This window comes from Rhinolophus sinicus, linkage group LG09, assembly GCF_036562045.2.
Source record: "Rhinolophus sinicus isolate RSC01 linkage group LG09, ASM3656204v1, whole genome shotgun sequence".
Lineage (NCBI taxonomy): Eukaryota > Metazoa > Chordata > Mammalia > Chiroptera > Rhinolophidae > Rhinolophus > Rhinolophus sinicus.
The window spans coordinates 54,962,265-54,986,824 of NC_133758.1; the positions used below are offsets into that span (position 1 = coordinate 54,962,265).

At 38.1% G+C, this 24,560-nt stretch overlaps 1 protein-coding gene across 11 annotated transcripts in view; it reads left to right on the plus strand.

The window, feature by feature from the left end:
* LDLRAD4 (low density lipoprotein receptor class A domain containing 4) overlaps positions 1-24,560 on the plus strand; it is a 606,571-nt gene that overhangs the window by 151,503 nt on the left and 430,508 nt on the right. The window contains exon 1 of one of the 11 annotated variants that reach the window (XM_074340423.1): positions 13,512-13,530. The exons of the other annotated variants lie outside the window; for them this stretch is intronic. The gene's annotated coding sequence lies outside the window, so the exon portion shown is untranslated. Of the gene's footprint in view, positions 1-13,511; positions 13,531-24,560 lie in introns of those variants that run through there. 11 annotated transcript variants of the gene reach the window in all.

Sequence of the window (24,560 nt, forward strand, 5' to 3'; positions counted from 1 at the left end):
AAAATAGAGAAAAGAGCATAAAAACCATATGGTTAGACATGGTGAAATGACCCAGCATGTGTGTAAATAAAGAGAAATGATGAGAGGAGAGACAGAGTGTGACAGAAGCAATGTTTAAAGTGATACTGTCTAAGAATTATTCAAAACTGTCTAAAGACAGTTTTAAGTTGGATATTCAAGAAGCTCTACAAACTCCAAACATGATAATACAAAGAAAACCACACCTGATACAACATAATGAAACCAAAACACAAAGAAAAAGTGTTAAAAGACAGCCAGCTGAAAAACAAACAAACCCACTTATCTTAAAGTGGTTACTATAAGACTGACAGCTGACATTTAAATCAAAGTAATAGAAATCAGAAGACAATGAAATGATTAATCTTTAAAGTGATGAAAAAGTAACTGTCAACCCAGAATTCACTTCCCAATGAAAACATCGTTCAAAAATGAAGGCATCCAAAGGACATTTGTAGACAAACAAAAGCAGAGAGAATTTACCACCAGAAGACCTATAGTAAATGAAATACGGAAGATAATTCTTTTGGCTGAAGGAAAAATGGTCCCAGATGGAAGCATGGAAATATAGGAAGAACTGAAGAGCAACAAAAACAATAAATATGTGGATAATTATCTGTGAGTATTTACTATAGAACAACAACAGTATTTTGTGGGGGTATAATATGTATGTAGAATTAATATACATGATAATAGCATAAAAGGTAGGAGTGGGGTGAAGGCACTTCCATTGTTAAGAGAAGTTGCTGAAATACAGATGCTCCTCGACTTATGATGGGGTTATTTTTGATAAACCTATTGTAAGTTGAAAATACCATAAATCGAAAATGCATTCAATACACTTCACATACCAAACATCATAGCTTAGTGTAGCACAACTTAAACATGCTTAGAACACTTACATTGTCTATAGTTGGGCAATTATCTTGAGTTTCATCTCAAGAGTAATTGCCTTCTTTCTCCTCTTCATACCAGTAAGAGATACAGATGGACATTTTGTAGACATTATGGGATGTGGAAACACAAGACAAAATATCCAAAAAATGCTGGCAACACAGTTCACTGTAGAATATTGGTTGTTTACCCTCGTAATCATGTGGCTGACTGGGAGCTGTTGCTCACTGCTGCTGCCCAGCTTCATGAGAGTATTGTACTACATATCTACCGCTAGCTAGGTAAAAGATCAAAATTCAAAATTTGATGTACGGGTTCTACTGAATGTGTATCGCTTTTGCACCATTGTAAAGTTGAAAAATTATAAGTTGGACGATTGTTAAGTTGGGGACCACCTGCACTAATTTATGTTAGACTCTAATAAATTAAGAGTGTATGTTGTAATCCCTAGTAATTACTAAGATGATAATAATGTATAATTAATGGATAATGGAAGGGAAATTGAAGTGATAAAAAGTATTTGATGAATCCAAAATAAATTAGGAGAGATAGAGAAAACAGGTAGGACAAACAGAAACAAATAGCAACCTGGTCAAATTTCAGTCAAACATATAATTACATGAAATGCAAAAGGACTAAATACTTTAATTGACAAAGATTGTCAATCTGGATATTAAAAAAAAAGATTGTTGTTTACAATAGACATATCTAAAATAAAGGGATACAGAAGGGTTAAAAGTAAAATGATGGAAAAAGATATACCAACCATCCAAAAGAAAGCTGGTATCTATATACACCAATATGAGATGAAGTGGACTTTAAGGCAGGGAGCATTGCTTAAAGATAGAGACATTTTATAATGATAAATGGTCAATTCCCTCGGAAGATAATTTAATATAAAGGCAGGATCTACAGCCACAAAGGGATACACCTCAAATTGCCTCCAGGTATACCCAAAGCTCTTAGGAACAGTTTGTAAGTAAAGATTCCCAACTTCTTCAACCCCCAAACATAATGCACACATCCCCCAAAAGTAACTTGGATGGAAGGCACTTGCCAGCTACTGGGATGATTTTTTTTTTTTAGAAGAAATAGTGTTTCACGTTTGTCAGAATTCATTTTGATGAATTTACAAATAGCATTTCTTCACTAGGAGGCATCCATCATTTAAAAAATAGTTGAGTACCTGTTCATTTGAATGATTTGGTCCATTTGTACAATGTACCTGGCCTTCCCTTATGTCCATTGTAAAGGTGATTGTTCCTTTAGTATGTCAAGTTAGGAGTGTTCTCTGACACAGGAGTTGAGCCCATCAGAAGTGAGGTCACACCCTCACTTATAGTTTCCATTTCACAGCACCACCCACTGCTTCCCCTTCTGCTTGTGCCTTGCTCTTTTTTCTGGGTATGGAGCTTTAATTCATGGTGGATTTTAAGTGTGCCCTCAAAAATTAGAATAAATACCTATCAATAAGGCTATTTTTTTCTTCATCTGAGTTTAAAATGACACTGGGAACCCTAATACTACTTTTAATATGATGTTAGATGCCTGGTAATGTGTTGCCACAGAGGCCACAGACTTAAGGAGGACGTTGGGTGCTGAGTTGTTGCCAGAGGTGCTGCCTGTTGGGTGAATGTGGGCAGTACTGTTACCAGGTTAGAAAGCCCTCTTGCTTCATGATAAATCATGTTCCCTCCCCACCAAGGATAGCAGTCCCCACTTCCCTCTTGACCCATTGTTCACTTCCTTCTCTTTGGGGTACCAGAAGCTGTCTTTTCGAGGACAATGTCACAAAAATGACGGTATGAGGTGAACCTCTTGAAATCTCCCCTGGAATTTACAACAAATTGAACAACTGTAACTTCAGAAAGGACTCCTTGCACAGCAGACAGGCAAGACTAAGAGGCTCACTACTGAAATCATCTAAAGGTGGGCAAATTGTGCGAATGGGGTCGGGGGAAGGGAGAAGTGAGACAAGGTCTTGCAGATGCAGGATGCAGACAGAGCTTGCTGCATTCCGGAACTAACGGAGCTGCGGAAGAAGAACTTGGACTGCTAGGGCTCCGCTTATGGTCCACAGGGCTGAGGGGACAGCCTGTAACATGGCTGAAACCAACACTCACGGCAGAGACTTCGGAGCAAAGACTGAGGGAAGAAGGCTGAATACAGTGGTTTAAGCCCTCACTGGCAAGCAGAAGATGGAAGCCTTAGGTACTGAGCCTAGCCGCCCCCTCTATACCCTCCTAGAGCTCACCCTGCCCTCACCCACCTTCCCAGTGCTAGAAGCGGAACAGTAGCAGTATCAGATCAAAAGAACAGAATATTTGCGGTTCTGAGAAATGTGGTCCACAGATACGGACTCACAGCCCACCTAGTTCTGGAAAATGGGAAGGAGCTGAGGAAGCAGGACTGGCTGTGATGGTGGTCGCCTCCATTGCTCTGGGCCACCTCTCACAACCCACCCCGCCCCTGTCCTTACCTATCTGGGTGAAACCCTGTAGGAATAAACAGAGCTGCTGAAACACATGGGCTCTGAATCTGGGGCAAGAAGAGCTTTGGAACTTCAGAAGCTCTCCACATCCCTCCACGGAGGTGGCGCCCTACGACCCAGGGGAACTGTTTATGGAGGAGAAGCCACCTTCCAGGGAATCCCCCGCATTGTGTGAGAAGCCATAATGGTACAGAGAAAATATAACGCTAAAATGTGAGAGAGAATAAAAGGCTGCATTAGAAGAGAAAATATAACATTCTACACACACCTACTGGAAAACAAAAGAAAGACCTCTTTCTATCAACCTATTGCAGAACCACTTCTGTAGATGTCTAGGAAGAGAAATAACAAATCATTAATTGCCATGAATAACCAAGATAACAAGGCAGCTCAGGAAGAAAATGAAAAGTTTCCAGAAAATGAACTTAAAGACATGGAAATATGTGACTTAAATGACACAGAATTCAAGATAGCAGTTCTGAAAAAAACTCAACAAGATTCAAGAAAACAGACAGGCAGTTTAATGAACTCAGAAACACAATCAAAGAACAAAATGAACATTTTACCAAAAAGATAGAAATTTCAAAAAAGAACAAGATAGAAATTTCAAAAAAGAACCAAATAGAATTTCTGGAGGTTAAGAACTCAATGGAAGAGATGAAGAATGAAATAGCCAGTTTAGGTATAGAGTTGACTAGATGGAGCAAAGAATCAGTGACTTTGAAGATAGAAACCTGGAAATGACACGGATGGAAGAAGAAAGAGACTGAGACTTAAAAGAAATGAAAGGGCTTTTGTGGGAAAAATGGCGGCGTGAGGTGAGCCTCTGTAAAGCTACCCTGGAATTTACAAAGAATCGAACAACAAAAACTCCACAAAGGACTCCCTGCACAGCAGACAGGCAAGACGAAGAGGCCCACTACCGACTGAAATCACCTACAGGTGGGAGACTCGCGCGAGTGGGGGGAGGAGGAAACGGAGAAGTGCGAAGACAGAGCAGCGCGGGCACAGGACGCAGTGCTCCGAGCTCGCTGCTTCCCGGAGCTACCGCAGCTGAGGGAGAGGGAAGAAATCGGACTGCTAGGGCTCCATTTATGGCCCACAGGGCTGAGGGGGCAACATATAACACGGCTGAACCCAACGCTCACGGCAGAGACCTCGGAGAAAAGACTGAGGGGAAAAGGCTGAAAATGGTGGTTTAAGCCCGCACTGCCGAGCAGAGAACGGAGCCTTAGGCACTGAGACTAGCCGCCCCCTCACTCCCCTCCCAGAGCTCGCCCCGCCCCCACCTGCCCGGTGCTAGAAGCGAAGCAGTAGCAGTGTCAGATCAAAACAACAGAAAATTTGCTGTTTTGAGAACTGTGGACCGCAGACACAAATTCACAGCCCAACTAGTTCCGGCAAAGGGGAGGGACTGTGGAAGCAGGACCAGCTGTGGTGGTGGTCGCTGCCATTGCTCTGGGCCACCTCTCACAACTCACCCCTCCCGTGACCCCACCTATCTGGGCAGATCCCTGCAGGAGTAAACAGAACTGCTGAAACATATGGGCTCTATATCTGGAGCTGGAAGAGCTTTGGAACTTCAAAAGCTCTCCGCATACCCACCGGGACACTGTGCCCTGTGACCTAGACGAACTATTAACAGAGAAGAAGCCCGTCTCCCAGGGAATACCCCATTGTGTGAGAAGCTAGAGTAGTGCAGAGAAAACATAGCACTACCTTGTGAGAGAGAAAAAAAAGCCTGCAGTCGGAGAAAAAGTAAAACATTCTATCAACAAGTACTGGAAAACAAAAGAAAGACCTCTTCCTACCAACCTGTTGCAGAAGTCACTCCTGTAGATGTCTAGGAAGAGAAATAGTAAACCAGTAATCGCCATGAATAACCAAGGCAACAAGATAGCTCAGAAAGAAAGTGAAAAATCTCCAGAAAAGGCACTTAAAGATACAGAAATATGTGACTTAAATGACAGAGAATTCAAGATTGCAGTTCTGAAAAAACTCAACGAGATACAAGAAAACACAGATAGGCAGTTAAATGAACTCAGAAACTCAATCAAAGAACAGCAAGAGCATTTTACCAAAGAGATTGAAATTTAAAAAAAGAACCAAATAGAATTTGTGGAGATTAAGAACTCAATAGAAGAAATTAAGAATGAAATAACCAGCTTAGGTAGTAGAGTTGACCAGATGGAGGAAAGAATCAGTGACATCGAAGATAGATACCTGGAAATGACACAGATGGAAGAAGAAAGAGACTTGAGACTTAAAAGAAATGAAAGAACTCTACAAGAACTTTCTGACTCCATCAGAAAGAGCAATATAAGAATAATGGGCATACCAGAAGGAGAAGAAAGAGAGAAGGAACAGAGAATATATTCAAACAAATTGTCGATGAGAACTTCCCAAATTTGTGGACAGAACTGGACCCTCGAATCCAAGAAGCAAATAGAACACCTAATTACCTCAATCCCAACAGGCCTTCTCCAAGGCACATTGTATTGAAGCTATCTAAAATCAATGACAAAGAAAGAATCCTCAAGGCAGCCAGGGAAAAGAAGACGGTAACTTACAAAGGAAAGCCCATTAGATTATCATCAGATTTTTCAGCAGAAACTCTACAAGCCAGGGAGGAGTGGAACCAAATATTCAAACTATTGAAAGAGAGAAATCATGAGCCAAGAATAATATATCCAGCAAAGATATCCTTTAGATATGAAGGAGGAATAAAGACCTTTCCAGACATACAGAAGCTGAGGGAATTTTCTAATACACGACCTGCACTACAAGAAATACTAAAGGAGGCTATTCGACCACCATCAACAGGGACAATTTGTGGCAACCAAAACATAAATAAGGGGAGAGTAAATTCCTGAACCAGAATACAGGAACGGAGAAAGTAAGCGTGCTGAAGAAAACGGAATACTCTAAATATCAAACTCTCTTTCACATAAACTTAAGGGTAACCACTCAAAAAAATCCAGAACTGAAATATATACTGCAATAAAAGAAGAAAGAGAGGAAAACATCATACAATACCACCACACAGAAATAATAGTCAACAACAAAAGGCAAAGAAACAATGGAGACACAGCCTTAACAGAAAACTAAAGATAGAATGACGGGATACCCTCACATATCAATAATCACCCTAAATGTAAATGGACTGAACTCACCAATAAAAAGGCACAGAGTAGCAGATTGGATAAAAAAACTAAACCCAACCATATGTTGCCTCCAAAGACACATCTCAGCTACAAGAGCAAACAGAGACTCAAGGTCAAAGTGGAAATTGACACTCCAAGCAAATGGTACCCAGAGAAAATCAGGTGTAGCCATAATGATATCAGATGAAACAGACTTCTGGATAAAAAAGGACACAAGAGACAAAGATGGACATTTCATAATGATAAAGGGGACTATACAACAAGAAGACATAGTAGTCATCAATAGTTATGCCCCCAATCAGGGAGCACCGAAATATACCAAGCAACTACTAACAGAACTAAAGGGAGAAATTGACCAAAACACAATTATCGTAGGGGACGTAAACACATCATTATCAGCTATAGATAGATCATCCAAAAAACAAATAAATTAAGAATTATCAGCCCTAAAAGACTGATTAGATGAAATGGACATAATTGACATTTATAGAGCACTTAATCCAAAAACATCAGACTGTACATTTTTTTCTAGTGTACATGGAACATTCTCAAATATAGACCATATATTGGGACATAAAACTAGCCTCAGCAAACTAAAGAAGATTCAAATCATACCAAGCATATTCTCTGATCACAAGGCTTTGAAATTGGATATCAACTGCAAAAAGAAAGCAGGAAAAAACACAAATACATGGAGATTAAACAACATACTTTTAAAGATCGACCGGGTCAGAGATGAAATAAGAGGAGAGATCAAAAGATACATAAATACAAGTGAGAATGAAAATACATCCTACCAAAATTTTTGGGATGCAGCGAAAGCAGTTTTAAGAGGGAAATTTATCTCATTACAGGCCTATCTCAAGAAACAAGAAAACTCCCAAATAAATAACCTCATGTTACACCTTAAAGAACTAGAAAAAGAAGAACAAGTAAAACCCAAGGTCAGCAGAAGAAAGGAAATAATAAAATTTAAAGCAGAACTAAATGAAATAGAGAACAAAAAGACAATAGGAAAAATTAATGTGACAAAGAGCTGGTTCTTTGAAAAGATTAACAAAATTGACAAACCCTTGGCTAGACTCACTAAGATAAAAAGAGAGAAGACACTAATTAACAAAATCAGAAATGAAAGAGGGGAAGTTATCACGGACACCACAGAAATACAAAGGATCATCCAAGAATACTATGAAGGACTATATGCCACCAAATTCAACAACCTAGAAGAAATGGACAAGTTCTTAGAAACATATAGCCTTCCTAGGCTGAATCACGAAGAATTGGAAAACCTAAATAGACCAATCAACAGTAAGGAAATTGAGTCAGTCATTCAAAACATTCCCAAAAGCAAAAGTCTGGAACCAGATGGCTTCACTAGTGAATTCTACCAAACATTCAAAGAGGATCTAATACCTGTGCTACTTAAACTCTTCCATAAAGTTGAAGAAGAGACAGTACTCCCTAACTCATTTTATGAGGCCAACATTACCCTGATATCAAAACCTGGTAAGGACAGCACAAAAAAAGGAAACTACAGACCAATATCTCTGATGAATACAGATGCAAAAATCCTAAACAAAATTCTAGCAAATCGTATGCAATAATGCGTCAAAAAGATTATTCATCACGACCAACTGGGGTTCTTCCCAGGGTCAAGAGGATTGTTCAACATATGCAAATCCATCAATGTGATACATCACATAAACAAAATAAAGGACAAAAATCATGTGATTATATCAATTGATGCAGAACTAGCGTTTGACAAGATACAACATCCATTTATGATTAAAACACTTAATGAAACAGAAATAGAAGGAAAATACTTAAGCATAATAAAGGCCATATGTAACAAACCCTCAGCTAGTATCATAATTAACGGTGAAAACCTGATGCCCTTTGCTCTACGTTCAGGAACACTACAGGGCTGTCCCCTATCACCTCTGCTTTTCAACATAGTGTTGGAAGTCCTTGTCAGAGCAATCAGGCAAGAGAAAGAAATAAAAGGCATCCAAACTGGGAACGAAGAAGTTAAATTATCACTCTTTGCAGATGACATGATGCTATAATAGAAAACCCTGAAGACTCCAACAAAAAGCTATTAGAAACAGTAAACGAATACCGTAAAGTTGCGAGCTACAAAATCAGTGTGCAAAAGTCCATTGCATTCCTAGATTCTACCAACGAAATCTCAGAAAAAGGAAAAAAAGAAAAACCAAACCAAACAATTCCTTTTGCAATTGCAAGAAAAAGAATAAAATTCTTAGTAATAAACTTAACCAAGAATGTGAAAGACCTACATGTTGAAAACTGTAAGACATTTTTAAAAGAAATTGAAGAAGACACAAAGAAATGGAAAGACATTCCCTGCTCATGAATTGGAAGAATCAACATACTTAAAATTGTTGTATTACGCAAAACAATATACAGATTTAATGCAATCCCCATCAAAATCCCAATGGCAATTTTTAAAGAAATAGAACAAAAATTATCAGATTTGGATGGAAACACAAAGACCCTGAATAGCCAAAGCAATCCTAAGAAAAAAGAATGCTGGAGGTATCACACTACCCTTCTTTAGCTTGTATTACAGGGCAACAATAATCAAAACAGCATAGTATTGGCAGAAAAACAGACACACAGACCAATGGAATGGAATTGAGAACTGAGAAATAAACCCACATAAATATGAACAGAAAATTTTTGACAAAGAAGCCAAAAACATACAATGGAGAAAAGACAGCCTCTTCAATAAATGGCGCTGGGAGAATTGGAAAGCCACATGCAAAAGAATTAAACTGGACTGCTATCTGTCACCATGTACCAAAATTAACTCAAAATGGATCAAGGACTTAAACATAAGACCTGACACAATAAACTGCATTGAAGAAAACATAGGTACTAAACTTACGGACCGTGGGTTCAAAGAGCGTTTTATGAATTTGACTCCAAAGGCAAGGGAAGTAAAAGCTAAAATAAATGAATGGGACTATATCAAACTTAAAAATTTCTGCACAGCAAAAGAAACCATTGACAAAATAAAGAGGCAACCAACCGAATGGAATAAGATTTTTGAAAACAACACCTCTGACAAGGGGCTAATATCCAAAATATATGAGGATCTCATACAACTCAACAACAAAAAAACAAACAATCCAATTAGAAAATGGGCAGAAGAGTTGAATAGACATTTCTTCAAAGAAGACTTACAAATGGAGAATAGACATGAAAAAATGCTCAATATCACTGATCATCAGAGAAATGCAAATATAAACCACAATGGGCTATCACCTCACACCTGTTAGAATGGCTATCATCAACAAGACAAATAGTTAAGAAGTCCTTGAGATGCTGTGGGGAAAAAGGAACCTTCATACTCTGTTGGTGGGAATGCTTATTGGTGTAGCCGCTATGGAAGGCAGTGTGGAGGTTCCTCAAAAAATTACGAATAGAATTACCATATGACCCAGCAATCCCACTCCTGGGTATCTACCCAAAAACCTGAAAACATCTATACATAAAGACATGTGTGCTCCAATGTTCATTCCAGCTTTATTTACGGTTGCCAAGATATGGAAACAACCAAAATGTCCTTTCGATAGATGAATGGATAAAGAAGTTATGGTATATATACACAATGGAATACTATTCGGCAGTAAGAAAAGATGAAATAGGACCATTTTTGACAACATGGATGGATCTTGAGATTATAATGCTGAATAAAATAAGTCAGACAGAAAAAGTAGAGAAACATATGATTTCACTGATAATGTGGTATATAACAGAAGAAGAAGACAAACAAATGAAGGAACAAAAACTCATAGACATAGATAATAGTTTAGTGGTTACCAGAGGGTAAGGGGAAGGGGTCTCTAGAAGAGGGTAAACGGGGTTAAATATATGGTGACGGAAGGTGACCTGACTCTGGGTGGTGAACACACAATGTGAGATATAGATAATGTTTACAGAATTGTACACCTGAAGTCTATGTAACTTTACTAACAATTGTCACCCCAATAAACTTTAATTTAAAAAAAAATTGGGAATAGTGGTTCTGTATGGAATACCCTTGCACTGGTATTAAAATATCTTTCCTGAAAAAGAAAAATAATCTGAAATGGAATAAAATAAAATGAAGAGTTTATTATATATTAAAAAATAAATAAAAAATAAAAGAAACTTTCTTTTTCAAATTTTGGTTCCTGGGTCTGGGCTCTGCTCCTCTGCAGTTGCATCTTCTGGGGGGCAACCAGCTTTTCACATTTCTGCTGTAGAGAACTCTGTTTGCAAATGGTGATAGCTGAAGTTACATCACTTCATTTGCAAATTAACAGCTTTATTGATTCTATAGCCTGGCCTGGCCCTGTTATTAACCTACCCTGGCTTGAAGTTGGACAAGGGCTCATCTACTGCACAAAGTTTTCAGGCTTTAAATGAGGAAAGCTGAAGAACTAATAGGGGAAAAAAAAATCAATACTTGTAATAATTGTTACTGTACTAGGATCCTACTGCATGTGTAATGCATCATGTCGTTTAGAGTGTGAGGTCATTCACTGGTTAGATTTTTTAAAAAATGCTGCTGCTGCTCTTATTCTTCACAAAGCCCTTTTTATTGGTTGAATAGTTTATATGTATTGATTAATTTATTGCTGCTCCTCTCTGTGATACCACCTTTTTTTCATGTGGACTTTTTGGTTTATGAAAGCATGAATAGAACTTCATAATAAACAATGGCCCTGTGAAGTAGCCAAGGGAGATGGTGTTAGTCACAATTCATGCAAGGAAACAGAGGTGCGCAGAGGTGGAATGGCTTCTGTAGAGGCCTACAGCTCCTAAGCATGAACCAGGGGTAGAGCCAGATTTTTTTCATTGGTCTGATGGTACTTTGTTTACAGATACCGATCTGCTTTTGAAAAGCTGGAATTTTAGAGGTTGGTGGAAGAGGAAATTGAACTCTCTCCCTGCAAGGACCAAGTTCATTATTCATTTGAGACATATGTTAATGTTCAATTTAAATGTTTCTTTTTAAAATTATTGGATTATTGTCTCATTGTTACTTACTTTTAGATTTACTTTTAATTCATGACCGGTGATACTGGCTTTCTGTTTATGGCAGTGATAGAAATCCCCCCACCCCCTTTCCCCCCACCGTATGGTAGTCAAGATCTTTAATAGAAATGAAATGAGGGAAACACCTCCCAATTTGCTCACCCCTGGGATTACTGGTTGGTGAGAATGGTTCCCTGCAATCCTCAACTCACAGACAAACCCAATGGTCACTGCGTGTCTGCTTCTAGTGCAGGAAATTTTGGAGGTTTAACTGGAAGAACTTGCCTTCCTAAGTGGGCTCAAACCTATACTTTTCCAGGTGCTCAGGGTCAAAAGTTCTGTCCTGAAGTCCTTGTCAATGGCAGGTGCAGCTGCTTCCTGTAAGAGGTGTTTGGTCTCCAGGGGTGCATCTGTGCCACTGCAGTGCAGTACTTCATGTAGGACTTGAGCCTCCAACCTGGTCAGCATGGGCACCACTATCTCTTGGGCCAAGAAATCTTTTAAATAAATGTGTGTTCAGTGAAAAAGTTATCTCATTTATAGAAAAATAATAAGTAAATGGTATAGTTGGTTTGCAGCTATGGCAAAAACAGAGGAGAGGGCGCTCAAGTGACTGAAATTTTGGGAACCCTGAATGAAGTGACTTCCAAATGTGTGTATTTCAGGACATGATTGGATTCTAGCTCTAAAATTGGTATGGTTTAATGCTCAAATCAGGAGGCATTTCTCAGGATCACTATGTTGAATTTTCACTACTTTTAAAATAATAATAATCTTATAAATAAAAGAGTTCTTGAACTGTGCCCCCAAATGGAAGAAGGGATGAAAAACAAAACAAAACCACAAAAACTATGTATGGCTGATTCAAAGACTGTAAAAAGATTTTTGTTTTGACTTGGGAACAATGGTGTCCACATTATTGCAGAATCAGTTACTTTTTATGCTATCCTGTGATCTCAACTTTCTGAGGATGTTATGGAACAAGGAACAAAGTTGGTGAGTTTGATGCCAGTGGCGTCGATGCCAGTGGTGCACAGAGAAGTCAAAGTCTGAGACAAAAGGTTTTTGCAGAGAAAATATTTATTTGTTCAGCTGTCAAATAAGGAGACCAGAGATAAGGTTCCCTGAATAAAGACTTAGAGCAAATTTAAAGGATAATGGTAAAGAAAAACTATACATATTTATTAATTCTAATTCAAGAGTCTTGATTGCACAATCTTGGTACTAAGTCATCTAAGGTAAGGAGTAGGAAAGGTGAGAGAAAGTATAAAGGAATTCCAAGTTGGCAGGGTCTGATAGGGTGAGATCTAGGTGCCCAGCTACGTGCAAATTACTACGTCAAATGTTGGTTCCCGCCACCTGTCGGGGTTATCTGGCATTCATTTGTTGGCTTTCTGTGCCTGCATAACCTTCTGGGACCAATCTGATACAACATGGTCTCCTGGTCTCCAGGTTGCTGTGAGGAGGCCTGCTGTTATCTTCTGAAAGACAAAAGAAAACTAGGAGAAAAAACCAAAAAACAAAAAAACAAAAAACAACAACAAAAAACTATTAGGGTCTGGTTTCAGTGTTAGGGCCTGGTTTCAATGAGATAATTTGATTGCATATCTCATCAGAAATTCTTCAGTAGTTTGCATTTTCAAGTTTCTTAGCTGCATCTCTGACTCTGCCCATACTGCTTTCAAGTTTGTATTAATTAGGAGGAATGTGCTGTGAGGTCTTATGTTGACATAATCTGTTGCCCGTTTTTTTAATTTTTACTTTTATGTTACATCTAGCCTAGGAGCAATCCTTTTAAACTGAAACATTTCAAAATGTATCTTCTAACCTAGGGAAGAGGCAATTTTTTAAAATCTCCCTTGTGTCTGCTTCTTTCCTCCTAGGATTGCAGTGGAAACAGTACTCCAGAGTCTTTCAGTAAGTTAGTTTCCTATGGATAAATGAACTCCCTCTAAGTGGTTACGCTGACTATGACTATGCTTGAATCTTCTAGTATGAGAGAAGTCACCACCTAAGAAGGTGCATAATTCTACCGGGTTTCCCTGAAAATAAGACCTAGCCCAACAATCAGCTCTAATGTGTCTTTTGGAGCAAAAATTAATATAAGACCTGGTCTTATTTTACTATAATACTGGGTATGATATGATATGATATGATATAATACTGGGTCTTATATTAATTTTTGCTCCAAAAGACGCATTAGAGCTGATTGTCCGGCTAGGTCTTATTTTTGGGGAAACAGGGTATTTCTGGACAGCTCAAATTTTGGAAACCTCTTTTTTATATGGAAGTAAAAAAAATCTATCTTCATAATTTTCACCGGATAAGCTCAGTGAAGTCTTGAGAAGTACTGTTGCCAGCTGGTAATGTGGCATGGGAGGGGTAAGTCAGGGTTAGAAGTAGGGTAATTCTGAGTTTGAATATGTTTCTTGACTTCAGTGTTTCCTTTGACATGTTGTGAATGCCCACAGCCTCAGGTGGACTGTATTCAAGTGTAATTCAAGAATACATTACAAAGCACAACAGGAATAGTTGTGGGTTTCCTTCCATATGGGCTCCTCTGGGATGTGGCTGCTCTCTGTTGCTGGACATGCTAAGCCTTGCCTGCATCTGTGGGTGAAATGATTTCTAATAAATTACTGGGGAAAAAGTAAATTGGAGATAATGAGTAAATGGACTAGTTTAGTGAGCCAAAATGAGCATGTCAGGAGTGCATAATTTGAGATATTTGACTTTGCAGCCTTTTTTTTTTTTTTAAATAACAATCTTTTGTCTCCTGCTGTCCCTTTATGTTTATAAAGTCAGCAAGCAGAGAGGGTAGTTAATTTTCATCCAGAGCATCCTTTGGGGTTCTGAGAGATTTAGCTCCCCATTTCTTATCTGGCCCAGCAGACAGGCTGTTTATTGAAGAACAGTTTTATTTTTTACCCTAGCACCTCTGAGTCTGTGTACTTAGGAACTGCTTCTTACCACAGAAATCTGCCCATTATTTGGCTCCCTCTCTAGCTTCCTTCTGAAAGTTACTGTTCTGTGATTTCAGATTTAGTAGCAGACATTTTCAGAACATGTTTCTAGGCCTATGACTGCTGTTTTTTAAAAGTCATAGTTTCTTTAGCTTTTAGTGCCTATTTAATTATTGTTTTTGGCAATCTATTATTTTCTTTACATTTTAAGCAGTTGTTTACAGTTTTGAATTAGTTTCTTTGTATCTTCTGTTTTCTAGTCTTTTCCATACAATTTATAGCAGTCAGATTTGGATACTTGTAATGGCAACTCTTCTTCCAAAATTAATGTATTAAGAAAAAGACAAAAAGTTAAAATCTTTATTTGTGAAAAAAAAAAAAAAAAAAAAAAAAGCAGTGAAAGCCAGTATAGTTACATTTAGAATTTAAAAAAACCCAGAATCCTAGCTGTGCTTGTTCTTTTTAGTAAAACAGAAAATATTTTTGCAGCACAGAAAACTTTATCCTAAGAAGAAAATCAAGTGATTCAGTCAGCTTCTGTGTTGTATTGCCATAAGCTCACATAATTTAACAATTATTCTCTGTATAAAATTATATTTTCTTTCTCAATTTAAAAAATTTCTTTAAAGATTTTTATTAAAATATAGCTAACATGCAATGTTATATTAGTTTTAATTGTACATCATAGTTTTTCAACAGTACCCAGCTGGCACTATACATAGTTATTGCCACATTATTGATTATATTCCCTGTGCTAACGAAGTGATCACCATGATTAAGTCCAGCAGCCATCTGACACTGTACCATGCGATCACACTATTATTGACTATATTTCCTAGTCTGTTTTTACATCCCCAACACTTATTTGTTTTATTTCTGGAACTTTGAACCTCTTATTTTTCATCTTTTGCCCCCCTTTTTAATTTTTCAATTAGACCTCTTATTTTTCATCTTTTGCCCCCCTTTTTAATTTTTCAATTAGACCTCTTATTTTTCATCTTTTGCCCCCCTTTTTAATTTTTCAATTAGAATGGACATTCAATATTTTATTTATTTTTATTTATTTATTTATAATTAGTTTCAGGTGTACAAAACAATGTAATAGACATTTACACCCCTCACAAAGTGATAATCCCCTCCCTCAATCTACTACCTCTCTGAAATCATATATAACTGTTACAATTCCATCGACTCTATTCCCTATGCTGTACTCTACATCCCATAACTATAGATATATATATTTAATTATCGTTGACATTCCATATTATTCAGCTTCAGGTGTACAGTGCAGTGGTCAGACAACTCCACAGTCCATGAAGTGGTCTCCCTAATAAGACAAGTGCCCATCTGACCCCCTACAAAATCTTTACAACTGTATTTCATATCCTTATGGCTATATTGTGATTACTAATTTGTACTTTTTAATCCCTTTACCTTCTCCCCCATTCCCACCTCCTCCCATCTAGTAACACTCATTTTCCCCCCTATATCTCTGAGTCTATTTCTGTTTTGTTTGTTCATTTATTCTGTTCTTTAGATTCCACATATAAGTGACAATAGTATTTAATGTTAGTTTCAGGTGTACAGCACAGTGGTTAGACATTTATATAATATAGGAAGTGATCCAACCTGGCACTATGCATACTTATTACCATATTATTGATTATATTCCCTACACTTTACATCCCCAAGACTATTTTGTAACTACCAGTTTGTATTCCTTAATCACCTTTTTCACCCTGCCCTCAATCCCCCTCCCATCTATCACTATGATAGATCTATTACCCATCTGACACCATACATAGTTATTACAATATTATTGACTATGTTCCTTATGCTATACGCTATATCCCCATGACTACTGTGTAACCACAAATTTGTACTTAATCCCTTCCCCTTTTTCATCCACCCCAACCCCTCTCCCCTCTGGCAACCATCAAAATGTTCTCTGTATCTATGAGTTTGTTTCTCTTTTGTTTATTTTGTTCTTTAGATTCCACTTATAAGTGAAATCATATGACATTTGTCTTTTGTTGCCTGAGTTACTACACTCAGCACAAAATCCTCTAGGTCCATCCATGTTGTCACAGATGGCAAGATTTTATTCTTTTCTATGGCTGAGTCATATACCTTTGTATGTATGTACCACCTCTTCTTTATCCATTCATCCATTCAGGGACACCCAGGTTGCCTTCATGTGTTGGCTATTGTAAATATTGCTGCAGTGAACATATGGATGAGCATGTCCCCTTGAAGTAGCATTTTGGGTTTCTTCAGATAAATAGCCAGAAGTGGTATTACTAGGGCCTTCTTTGTCTCTTGTTACAGTCTTTATTTTAAAAGTCTATTTTGTCTGGTATAAGTATTGCTGCCCCAGATTTTTGGTTTGTTTCCATTTTCATGACATATTTTTTCCATCCCTTTACTTTCAGTCTGTGTATCTTTTGATCTGAAGTAAGTCTCTTGCAGGCAACATATGTAAGGGTCCTGTTTTCTTACCCATTCAGCTTCCCAAATTCTGATTGGAGCATTTAATCCATTTTCATTGAAAACAATTGTTGATAGGTATGTAGTTATTGCCATTTTATTATTCATATATTTTTTGTTTGTTTTGGTCTTAAAGAAGTCCCTCTAAGATTTCTGGTAATATTGGTTTGGTGGTGATGAACTCCTTTATCTTTTTCTTGTTTGGGAAGCTATTTATCTGTCTTTCGATTCTAAATGATAGCTTTGCTGGGTAGAGTAATCTTGGTTGTAGGTCCTTGCTTTTCATCACTTTGAATATCTCCTGCCAATCTGTTCTGGCCTGCAAAGTTTCTGATGAGAAATCAGTTGGTAGTCTTATGGGAGCTCCCTTGTGGGTAACTAACTGCTTTTCTCTTGCTGTTTATGAGAGTTTCTCTTTGTCTTTAACCTTTGGCATTTTAATTATGACGTGTCTTGTTTTGGACCTCCTTGGGTTCATCTTGTTTGGGACTCTCTGCACTTCCTGGGCTTATATATCTAGTTCCTTCACTGGGTTAGGGAAGTTTTCTGTCATTTTTTTCTTCAAATAGATTTTCAATTCCATGCGCTCTCTCTCCTTCTTCTGGTGCCCCTATAATGCAAATGTTGGTATACTTGATGTTGTCCCAGAGGCCCCTTAAACTCTTTTCATTTATTGGATTTTTTTTTTTTTTTTTGCTGTTCTGATGGGGTGTTTTCTGCTACTGTATCTTCTAAATCACTGATTCGATCCTCTGTTTCATCTAATCTACTGTTGATTCCCATAATGTATTCTTTTCTGTTACTGTATTCTTTATTTCTGACTGGTTCTATTTTATGTTTTTTATCTCCATTTTTATGTTTCCTATCTCTTTGTTCAAGTTCTCCCTGAGATCATTGAGCATCCTTATAACCAGCGTTTGGAACTCTGTCTGGTAGATTGCTTGTCTGCATTTTGTTTAGGGTTTTTTTCTGGAGCTTGGTTCTGTTCTTTTATTTGGGACATGTTTTTTTTTGTCTCCCCATTTTGGCTGCCACCCTGTGTTTGTTTCTGTGTATTAGGAAGAGCTACTATGCTTCCTGGTCTTAGTAGAGTGATCTTATGTAGTAGGTGTGTGTGGAACCCAGTGTTGCAGTCTTCCTAGTCACTTGTGCTGTGCACTCCAGGTGGTGTTGCTTGTGTGGGTTGTGTGTGCCCTCCTGTTGTAGTTGAGCCTTGGTTGCTGTTTGCACATCAGTGGAAGGGATTGAACCTTGGGCTCAATTGGTTGTGGGGACCTGCCTTGACTACAGTGGAGGAGTTGTGGTGCAGAGACTGACCCTACAGAGCAGGATATGCCTGAGCAGGGCTCTGGTGCCTGCTCAAACTGCCTCTTGGGTGTGTCATCTTTGGAGGCCACTGGGTGATGCTCCAGTTCTTTAGGAAGGTGGACACAGAGGACACCAGCCTGAGGGCCACCTGGGATGGGATTCGCTGTATGCCAAATTCAGCTGCAGCCTGTGCCACACGCAGGGCCACCTGGCAGGAGACACAAAGCAATCCACAGATGGCCACCACCTAAGTCATGCGTGTAGGTGCCTTGAGAGGCCAAGCTGTTAACTCAGGCTGGCTGCTGCTAATGTTAGGCTTAATGCTGCTTACCAGAGGTACAGAACCTGATCAAGTGAGATGCTGCTTTTCTGTGTTCTGCGAACCTTTGAGAGACCCTAACAGAGTCTGCAGCATGAGCCAAGACAGGTGGTTTGTACAAAAAAGCCACTGGAAACGATGTGGGTGTGCCTGAAAGTTGGGCGGGGTGGGGTCTCAGAATCATTAGGGCATGGTGAACCAAGAGAATTAGCCAGCTTGATGTGGTGGCCACTCAGCTATGGCAGCCACCTCCATCTGCACATTGAGAAGAAGGAGGGCTCAACAAGGAAACAATGGCTTCCTCCAGCTCCTCTGTCCAGGAGAAAGCTGCTCCTCCAGCCCTCGTACTGAATTCAGACAACTCAGTTCCCCCTTTCCCCCACCCCTGTATGTCCTGGTCGCCTCTCCAGCTGCTGCCCCAGCACTGGAGCTCAGAGGCAGTGATTCCGTTACTAACTAAGTCCACGCATGGTCCCTTTAAGAGGCATGGCTGGGACTTTAGCCGCCCACCATTTCATGTAGTCACAATGTCTGTTGGTTTTCACAACCAGAAATTATGGGAACTTCTCTTCCTGGACTGGAACCCTGGGCTGTGGAGGGGCTGGGTCACCTGTCACCTCTCTGGGGGGGACCTCGGCAGTCAAGATATCCCTCATAATTTTTAATGGTCAAACTTGTGTGTGGGTCCAGCCCATCCCATGCTTCTGCCCCTCCTATCAGATATGACGGCCACCTCAAGGTGGCCTCTTCTGCATGTCCTTAGTTGTAGGGCTTTGATTCAGCAAGATTGTAGGCAATTCTCAATGATGGTTGTTTTGTAGTTTAGTTGTAATTTTGATGTGGTAATGAGAAAAGGTAAGCACAGAGTTTACATACTGCACCATCTTGACTGGAATGAAATCTGATTTTATAAATGGCTCTCACTTCTTTTTGTACTCAACATTAATACCCAATTCGGTTTTTGGATAATGTAAGTTTGTGTCATGTGAAGGCTTCAACTTAGAGTTTTCTTCTTCATAGGTAGTTGTGAAATGAAATCAGCAGCAGCATCTCTGGATTTTTTCTTTTGTGAAGCTTGGTCAGCAGGGGAAGCAGTTGGGAAGGGGAGCAGTAGAAAGAAAACTGCTTTCCTTCAAACTCCTCACAAAAAAGCTTTGCTTTTATTCTTTAGAAAATGTTCTGTTAAGAAATACATCGTTGTACATTTCTTTTCTGCCTGCATTTTCTTTGTGTGTTTGCTTTCACCAGTGATGTTCCTTTTTTTATCATAAGCTCCTAGAAGTGAGAACTTGTGCTATGTAAATGGCAGGACTAGCAATTAAGAGAAGAATGGATGTTTTTAAATGAGTGATAGTTTTATGCCAGGACCGTATACAGCTAGATCATTTTTTGTGTCCTAAGCAGGAAATTGAGAGTAAATATGTTAGTGGTCTTTGTATTTTTTCCCCCTCAATTCAGGCCACCACCTCACAGGGGCAGAACTATAGTCAGGCATCAAATTTAAGGAAGCACTGCAAAAAACTCCTCAGTAATCAAAATAAAGAATATTTTAAAAATATCAAAATTATGAGAAGAGTTTATGATGAACAAAATATTAAAATTTTGAATAAAGACAGGATCAGTATCATCGTTTCCTTTTGCTTCACACTCCAATATGGCTTAATATCTAAACACCTTGTTTGTTGTACCAGTTTTGATAAGCTAGCTTCATCTCAATTTTTCTTTTCTTGTTGGTTTCGTTGCAGATGATTTGTATATGCATTTTAAAGAATCTGAATTGTATGCCTTGTATTTAATTTGGAAAAATAAAAAATAGTGAAGTGCTTTTACCACTTAAGTTTTTTTGGGATGCTTTAATAAATTTTATGAAAAGAGCTTACTCTATCACCCAAAACAGAAATTTCTGATGACATATTATTCTGTTGTAAATTGTAGCATTTATACTTTGATGGATATATTGAGTATTTGATTTCGTTTTAGTTATGTGAATGGAATTCATTCTTGATTATATATCAACAAAAAAGAAGAGTCTGTTTATGATAAGATGTAAAATTCAGCATATGGAATCAGGGAGTGATATTAAATGTATGTAAGGTAAAAGTATTTCCAGTGACCATTTTGGAATATTTTGTAAACCTCTTCATATTAGTGTTATTCCTTAGTGAATATTCATAAAGAAGGAAAGAATGAAGTTCAGATAAGGATATAATCTTCAAAAAGTCATCAGAGTTAATATGCTATGTCTTGAAAATGAATTATGTACATTTAGCTTCATTAACCACATTGGTTTCAAGTATTTATATTTTTGGACAAGGCTCTGAAATGATTTATTTAGTATTTGTTGATCACTTACTACTGTGTTTCCCCGAAAATAAGACCTAACCAGAAAATAGGCCCTAGCATGATTCTTCAGGATGACACCCGCTAAACATAAGCCCTAATGCATCTTTTGGAGCAAAACTTAATATAAGACCTGGTCTTATTTTCAGAGAAACACGGTATGTATAAAGAACAGTGATAGAAATGGTGAAGAGGGAGAAGGAGAAGATTTGTTGGTTTAGATGATGGCTTCACGTTTGGGCATTTTGGTTTTGAGGTGATGGTGGGTTATCCAAGTTGAACATGTCCTTCTAGGCCACTATAAGGGCTGAACATAGCCAAAGGTTAGAACCTGAAGTCCCTATTATGAAAAGTGAGACTTGAATGCACGGTGGATGTTTGTGGAAGGTGGATGGCAGAGCTTTGAGTCAGCAAAGAGGACTGAATGTAAGACTCACAGAGAAGGAAAATCTGGAGAGTGCACTAAGACTCTCTAGTGATGCTCTAAACGTGAGATGCTCTAATCAAAACTTCACCCAACCCAACTCAACCCAGTGGAAACCCCAGACCCCAAACCAACAACCAACACAAACTACTCCCCTCACCCTATTGACCTGTTTGTCCTTTTCTATATAGTTCACCTTCTTTGAAGGCTGTGTAAAGGCTCTATTTCCTCACTTCCTGTTCACTTCTCATTTGGAGAGTTAGGATTTTCCTCTTCACTGAAATTGCTTTCACAATGACCATCATGTGGGCAAATGTGAAGGGTGCTTTTCAGACCTGTTCTACTAGGCTTCTTTGCTGCATTCAGCTCTGTTGAGTACTCACTCCTCTTGAAACTTCCATTTGCTTTGGAGCAAACCTTAATTTCCTCATCTATAAAATGGAAATAGCGATACATAGCTCACAAGGTTATATGTGTTTAAATGAGACAATATATTAAAGTGTTTATCAAGGTGTAACATAGAAAGTGCTTCAATAAAAGGTAGATACTGTATTATTATTATTATTATTATTACCATTATTACTATTATTAATAACCTATCTCTTTGACATCTGACTCTCCATTTTATTTATTGGGGATCCTCCTCATGTATTTATTCTGAAAAGATAGTACCCTTGTCATGGGCCCATTGCTTTTCTCTTCTGACTCCTGTTTGTGGGCTAATGAATCTAGTTCAGAGCTTCATCTCCCTGAGCTTCTGATTATCACATTTTTAAACAAATGATAATGATAGTAATAATAATCATTGTGATAGAGCCAATTTTTCTAAGCAGTTGATCAATTTTAACCCATGAGTTCTCACCACAGCTGTGTGAGGTTATTCTAGTGCAGCACCTAGCCCTTAATAGATAATAAGTACTTGTGGCACCAAAAAATATGGTGCTGCTGAAGTTAAGGAAGGAGCTTTGAGCAGCATCACCATGCAGAATGATTAAAATTGGATAAGGACTGGCGGAGAAAAAACACACACATCAAAATGGCTAAAAGGGAGTCGTTGTTGAAGAGCAAGTCTTTGAAATGGAAGCCATATCTCAAGGAAGTTGGGAGGGGAAGGTGGAGAGAAAGTAGAAATTTACTATGGTGCATGCATTTTTTTCTTTTAATTAGAGATTTTGGCTTCAAATAGAACTAGTACTAGATGGACTAGTAGGATGAAAGAAAGTTTGTTTCTAAGGATAGGGGGACGTGACCTCATGTTAAAGAGAAAGGAAGTGGCTAATGATTATGAGAACCTGGAGATGCTGGAAAACATCTTTGAAATGGCCCAGAGGTTTGAGGAGCATGGGCTTGGAGAGACAAATGTGTTTTCCTTTTGACAAGCCTCACTGAATTCCCCTGTGGGGTTGTTGAGAGTACAAAGTCTCATGGCCCGCTTGCTTTGCTTTTGGGCTGTCATTACTATGCTTTGAAGTATTGTCCTTATCCTGTGGACACGGATGAGGTTTGAGGAACTTAACATTTATTGAGTATCTATATTATGGAATAGGCTGTCATCTAATATCTTTACAACTCTGTGGAATATATTAATTATGTTCATTTTAACTTCGAGTTTTTGAATATGCCTTTTAGTCAAGTGGCTGAAAAGCATAAAAAAATATTTATTGAAAAATTTCCCTCCAGTCCATATTCCCCATCCATCAAGTTCTCCCACTCTCCAATATATAGCCATTTTTATTTTCTCATATATACATCCTAAAATTTTAAGCATATAAAATCAAGGATAAAATATATTATTATTTATCTCTTATGCCCAAATTGTAGATTCTGTACACACTGTTTTACATTTTGCTTTATTTCACTTAACAGTTTATCTTGAAAATCCTCGTAGATCAGTTCATAGGGAGCAGCCTCATTCTTTTTTGATAGCATCATAGTACTGACTCAGTTGAATGGATATACCAGCATTTATTTACCCAGTGCCATACAAAGAGATAAACATATCTTCATTTCTGGTCATTTGGTATTACAAATGATGTTAATTGGATGACCTTATATACACATATTTTTTTTTACATGTGAACATACATTTTCAGGGTAGGTTATCAAAATGGAATTGCCAGATTAAGATTATATGCATTAAAAAAAATACTAGAACAGACAGTTTTATTTAGGTCATAAGTGAAAGTAGGTCACTGTTTTCCGTAGAAAACATTTATTTGAGAATTTCAGATCAATTCCTGCTTTGCCTCTTGGTATCGAATCCTGCTTTTTAAACCTTGCCTCTGTAGATTTATCCCTTCTTTTCCAGTTACAATCACTGCTGTGGGTCTGACCTTGTGTGTCTGTTACTGGATTAGGTAACAAATATCCCTGGAGAAATGTGGAGTAGGAAAATTTTAATGTCTTGTAATACCTCAACCATGACTATGGCCGCCATGTGTAAAATCGCTGTGCAACACCACATATATCTGACAACACCTTACCTTGTCATAGACCCTTTTTGGTCAGCCCCTAGCACTGTCCACTCTCTCCCTTCCTGTTTTTCTCATTATCTGGGTCTTCCCTGCCCACGTCAGTGCCAAGAACTTTTATTTTCTTAGGTGCATCTATATTTTAAAAGTATAATTCTTATCCAGAATAATAAAAGGCAATGATCCAGAAATTCATTTAATTATAAAAGTAATGAATCAATATGAAAACAAAGTTAAAATATTATAAAAGGCTCTTAAGTGAAAAGAAAACATCCTCCTCCTTTTACCCCATTCATCTCCCCACCTCCTCACTCTTCAAGACCATTTATTCTTATAAATCACGAGTAAGTTCCCCCATAACGCTAAATAATATATGCCCCTATTTCTTGACTTATCTTTTTAAATAGTGTCTCCTGAATTCTTACCGTGAAAATGAGGAATTTACTTTATCTTCTTCGCTTTCCCTCCTTCACCAATTTTTTAAATTATATTTTCATCCTTTCATGAGTCACTGTGGGAATAAATGAAGACCAACCAGATCCTTACATATGCTGCCTACAAGAGACTCACTTCATATCAAAAGACATACACAGACTGAAAGTAAATGGATAGAAAAAGACATTTTATGAACATGG